The sequence below is a fragment of the Heterocephalus glaber genome, unplaced genomic scaffold, assembly GCF_053883595.1.
Source record: "Heterocephalus glaber isolate CG9 unplaced genomic scaffold, H.glaber_assembly_v1.0 deba00001547, whole genome shotgun sequence".
Lineage (NCBI taxonomy): Eukaryota > Metazoa > Chordata > Mammalia > Rodentia > Bathyergidae > Heterocephalus > Heterocephalus glaber.
This window is the reverse complement of record NW_028258340.1, coordinates 9,097,739-9,103,745: the sequence shown is the minus strand read 5'-3', so window position 1 is coordinate 9,103,745 and position 6,007 is coordinate 9,097,739.

The window sequence follows — 6,007 nt, the reverse complement described above, 5'->3', positions numbered from 1 at the left end:
AAGGAATGTAGGAAACCCTTTTCTGTCCGGACAGTGCCTGGCTTACACTCTATTTCCTCCCTGCGGATTCAAACACAATCTAATGCAACCAAAGCTAAGCCACGACTTCCTTGGTGAGCACTGACTAGCTGCTCTTCTCTGCTGCCCTGAAGTCCATTAGGAATCTGTATAAAAATACTGCCCCAAGCCAGACATGGTGCTGCACACCTGTAATCCTAGCACTCAGGGATACTGAAGCTGGGGGAGAGCAAGTTCAAGCCCAGCCTAGGTAATTTAATGACTTAGCAAGACCCTGTCTCAAAGTAAAACATTTTTTTAAAAAGAGCTGGAGATGTAGCTCAATGTGAAGGCCCTGGGTTTAATGCCCAGTACCACAAAAAAGAAAGGAGGAGAGGAGAGGAGGCGTAGGAGAGGGGAGGGGAGAAGAGAGCCCCAAATGATCCCTGCTGCATGTGAAATGAAGCAGTCTCTCTGGCCCTAGGGATCCACCCTCTTGGCAACTTGGACACAGAGCACACTTCCTAGGAAGGCCAGAAGCTGAGGTCTCAGATGACTCTGTCATTCCACAGATAATTAAGGAGCAGCTAAGGGGTATCAGGCACCACTAGGGGACGAAGGGGCCAGGGAGCTGCCTCAGTGACATCACCAGCAGCCCTTGTGAGGGGTGCTCTGCTGAACACCTGCAGTGGCCTTTGAGGAAGGACTTACTGCTGAGCTCCCAACTCTTGACCTCTTCAGGGTTTTTGTGGGCTGCTGAGCTACCTGGCCTGGAGCATGCTTCAGGAGCAGCCCCTCCAACAACTGATGGCTGCAGGGGCATCACAGGTGCTGGCGGGGCTGCTGCATGGGACAAAGCTAGCAGATTATAGAGCTGAGGCTGTTGACTGCTGCCTTAGCAACATGGTTGATCTCCCCATGCTGTGGAACCCCCAGCCTGGGTGTTCTGCACTAAGTTGGGGAGAAGAGACTGTGAGCCACTGCAGCTGTTTGGGTCTCAGCTTCCTCACCTTTGAGGAGTCTTTCCCATTTCCAGTATGCAAATGGCTGGTCACTCACTGAGGAATAGAATCAGAGACAAAATAAGCTGTCCACGGGGCCCACGGTCGCAGGGTGCACTCACAATCCTACCACAGTCTACTCTGCCACTTACAAAGGGGCTCCACACCCACTCAGAGGACCCAAGGTTCTCTCAGGAGGGAAGTCCCTCTGAGGGAGCTCTGAGAGCCGACTCTGCTCAGGAAGGAAGCAAAGCCCCTTCTCTAAGGGGCTCTCGAAGTGTCTTTTTCTCCAGGTTTGGCTGGAAAGGGTCACAGCCAGCCGGGACTCGGAGGATGACCCAGGAACCACCTGAGGAAACTGCCTTTTTGAGCAAACCCAGGAAGCAGGGCAGGCCCACTCCCAGACAGCAAAGGGCCATGGCCCACCCTCCCCAGCCTGGGCTTGAGCCAGTGCACCCACTGTGGCTGGGAGGGAGTTGTGGGCCCAGGCAGACCCCAGTTCTCCAGTCAGCTGTGAGTTTGTTGTCACAGCTGCTCCTCCAGCTCGGCTGTTCCAGTGAGCAAAGGAATCTGTTTGCCTGAGAAAAAGAATGTAGCAGAGGCGGGAGGCAGCCCCAGGCAGCCCAGGCAGCAGCTACAGAACTCCCCTAAGCCAGCCAGTTACCCAGAGTCATCACCCAAAGGCCTGGATGCCAATGTCACGGGCTCAGAGACACCCTCCTAGCCTCCACCCACACCCTCCCAAGGGCTCTACTCCTCTGTGGCCCAGGGCTTTGCCCTGAGTCCCTGGGGCAGGTGCCAGGCTGGCAGGCTGGGCACACAGGACAGAGGCCCACCCTTCCCAGTCTGAGGTATTTTATTTACTTCTCCCTTTTACAGACAGCCCTCCCTGCTCCACCACACACACAGTTTGAAGAGGAAATCAGTCAGCTGTGTGTGAGGAAAGAGTACACAGGACAGAAAGCAAACAAGTCCACAGTCAGGCTGAGTGCCACAGGAGATGAAGAAAGCAGAGGGGTGTTGGAAGACACCCCAGCCCCGAAGCCACCCCAGGGCCAGCCCAGCCAAAGGAGGCAGAGCTGGGCCCAGGAAGGGTGAAGGCCATCTACCAAACAAGAGGTCCAGCCAAGTCCTCCAGGCCTGGCATCCATGTTCTGGAGCATTCTGAGCAGCCCAGCAGTAAGCCCCAGCAGGGCCAGTCCAAAGGTTACCTTTATCTGGGTGGTTATGACCATGAGGACATCTGGGATCTCAGGAGAAAGGCTCTCCAGGTACCCTTGGTACCCATGCCTGCCCGTACGCCCTTCAGCAGCCCTCTACAGTGACCAAGAAGTTGCTTTGTGGGCTAGGACAAGGGTGAAAGGTAGACATAACTTCTGGCACATTCTCTGGATTACGTTGAGCTTCCATCCAAATTTGGTTTGGAAAATTCCCCACTGCTATTGCAATCTGGCTTGTATTAAATCCCTCAGATGTGAGGGAGTAGAATATATAATCACTGCCCCTCCCCCTGAGCTGCTTCTGCTCAGATTAGTAATTCAGCTTCACCGAGGACCTCCCCTGGGTCAGCCTGTTCATATTCAACCCCTGTGAAAGGCCCTAAGAGGCTGAAGGACTTAATCAAGTTCATACTCCAAGAGTGACCAGGGAAGGCATCTCAGGCTGGGCCTGCCCAGAAGCAGCCCCATAAATAAGGATTTGGGGCCAAGTGATCCACTGGAGAGGGGGCCAGTGAGGCAGGGAAGGAAAGCAACCAGTAAAGGGGGTGTTACTAAGCAAGTCACCAGAGTGAGATGCTGGGGATCAACCCCATTGGGTTTCTCTGAGAGATCCCTTAAAAGACACTTCAGCATTATCTCACTTGGGGAGTGGGGAAGCTGAGGTATGTCTCCGAAAGTCCCATCCATCACGGCCCCCACACCCTCTGGTGGAGCTCTCATGTCCTCAGAAGGTTCTGGATGAGTGGGTGCCCCGGGCTGTCCTTTATGTGGCACCTGAGACTGGAATCTTCAAGGCCTTCCAGCTAGGTGAGGATGAGATCCGTCTGTCACTAGTCATGGTGACAGGGGAGGGGACACAAACAGCCTTCCCCCACACACACACTCACACATGTTCACATGCACAGGCACACACGTGCACGCACACACGGGGACTCAGCAGCTTGTGCCCTTTGAATGACGTTGGGCTTCTATGTTGGCCTCCAAGTGGGGATTCCCTTGAGGCCTGTGACCTGCACCAAGTGGGTAGGTGGGACTCTCAGAAGGCTCCACACCTTGGGGTGAAGATCCAGATCCAATTCCCAAATTTACCACTGTGCGACCCTGGTCAGGAGGCAGGTTGCTGAATGCCCCGGTGCCTATAAAATGAAGATATTCATCCTCTAAGGCTTATTCTAAAAGTTAGAAGTGACAGGGTGGCCTCTCTACCACAGTGCCTGGTCTAGAGTAGAGGTAGTTGGCCCTAATTTTTTATTAATGTAAAGTTCACATAACATGAAATTCACTTTTTTCAGCATACTAAAATGTACAATTCAGTGACATTAAGTACATTTATATTGTTGTGCAGCCATCACCACCATTAAATTCCAGAACATTTTACCACCCAAAGAGGAGCCCTGGACCCATTAGGCAGCCACTCCCTATTGTTCTCTCCCCCAAGACCCTGGCAACCACTAATTGACTTTCTGTTTCTATAGATTTGCCCATTCTGAACAAGTCACATAAATGGACGCATATAGTATTTGACCTTTTGTGACTGACTTCCTTTCACTTAGCACAATGTCTTCAAGATTCATCCACATTGTAGTGCGTATTTTCTGTGGTTGGATAATATTCCATTGTGTGGATCTGCCACATTTGTTTATCCACTGATGGACATTTGGGTTCTTTGCATGCTTGGGCTATTATGCCTAGTGCTGCTGTGAACATTTGTATAAAGTTTCTGTGTGGATGTACGTTTTCAACTCCCTTAGGTATATACCTAAGAGTGGAATTAATGGATCACATCATGATTCAATGCTAACTCTTTGAGGAACTGCCAAACTCTTTTCCGTAGTAGCTACACCATTTTATGCTTTATCACGATGCAGGAGGGTTCTAATTTCTTCATGTCCTTACCAACATTTGTCATTTTCCCTTTCTTCCTTTCTTTGTTTCTCTTTCTTTTTGTGTGTGCTTGTTTAGTAGTCATCCTATGGGGTATGAAGCGATATCTCATTGTGGTTTTGATTTGCATCTCCTTAATGACTAATGATGTTGAGCATCTTTTTGTTTCTTTATTGGTCTATATTTTTTAAGAATGTTGGTCGTTCCAGCAAAAATTACCCTGGGACTAGACAAATACACAGGAGTGCAGACTGAGGCTAATGGGAAAGGGGACTCCAAATGCTCCAGGCCTCTGCCCCCTTAGTTCAGATGTCACAGCCCCTAGTTGGTTTCAGGGACTTGGGGCATGGGGCCAGCTCAGTAATTAGGAGCAGCTCCTAGACCAAAAGGAGAAGCCTATCATATCAGCTGGTCTACCTACTGTTTTCCCTTTTTTTTTTTTTTTTGAGACAGAGTCTCACTCTGTAGTTCAAGCTGGCTTTGAACTCTCTATGTAGCCCAGGCTGGCCTTAATCTCGCGGCTATCCTCCTGCCTCAGCCGCCTGAGTTTTCTATCTACTGTTTTCCTTCTTTGGGATAAATTTCCAGGATTAAGATCAGCAGGATAAAGAGAACAGACATAACTGTCAGCACACACTTTTTTTTTTTTTTTTTTGGTAGCGGGGATCGAAAACTTGGGACGTTTCACTTTCGAGGCAGGTGGTGGAACCACTGAGCTAAATCCCCGGCCCAAACACACTTTTAAACCACCCATAGAGTGGTTTTAATATGAATTCACAAGTATTGGGTGTCATACTATTTTTAAAACTTTTAGTGACTACACGAAATTGTTTATATTTTTATTTTATGTTTGCATAATATAAATATGAAACTTCTTTTTTGATGTGATGTTTTCCTTTTGGGGAGTTATCTTTGTATTTTGCTCATTTATTAATATTTTCTTATCAGTCCAGGTGATCTCTTTCATAAAATAACTATACCAACCATATTTTTGTCCTCAGTCTGGTCTCTTACATTAGTTGGAATGTGGTTTGGATGTTTTTCTTTCCTTTGTGTTAGGCATTTTTTATTATCTGTACAGTTAACCTTTATTTTCTATTTTCTGATTCCCTCTATCACATCAAAACTTTTTAAAAGTCCTTCCCCAGAGGCAGAACATGGATTTAAGATGCAATTCTTCAGAGGAAAACCTCCCGCTCCTAAGAAATCACAGCATCTCTCTGATGAATAGTGTAACACTGGCTTCTTCCTGGCCCCAAGGCCTGCCTGGGAAGACAGGGCAGAGGGAGGTCATTTACTATCACTGTAAAGAACATGGGCTCTGGAGCCAGGCTCCTGTGTTTAAATCCCAGCTCAGTCACATGAGCAAGTTGCTTCATTCTCTGTGCCTCAACTTCCCTATCTGTAAAATAGGAATGCTACTAGTAGCCTCTTGATATCTTGTGGAGATTAAATGGCACCCTAGATATATCTGTGTGCCTAAATTAAACTCCTGCGGTGGAGAGGGAGGATGAGGTGGGCACTTCCTGTCCTGCCCCAAAAGGCCTCAGACAGGTCCGTGCCTGGTCAGGCTCCTGTGCCAGCTGTTCCTTCTGCCTTCTACTTGCCTGATCTGAGGTTGTCAGACCACCTGGCCAACTAAACTGGACAAGTAAGTTTATCCCAGCTGCCTTCACCTGCCAGCAGCTCCTCACTGTGGTCCTTGTCTTTACACGAGAGGTGGATAGGGGGACAGCTGGAGACGGAAACAACCCTGCCTGTTTTGTTACTTGCCCTCCACTGCCCTCGCTGCCACCTTATAATTCCCTATCACCCCACCACCACCAGGCAGTTGAAACCCAGGAATTTTAGTCGACCTAGAATTAGAAATTTTGTTAACACTGGGGGCAGTATTCAGATGGCTGT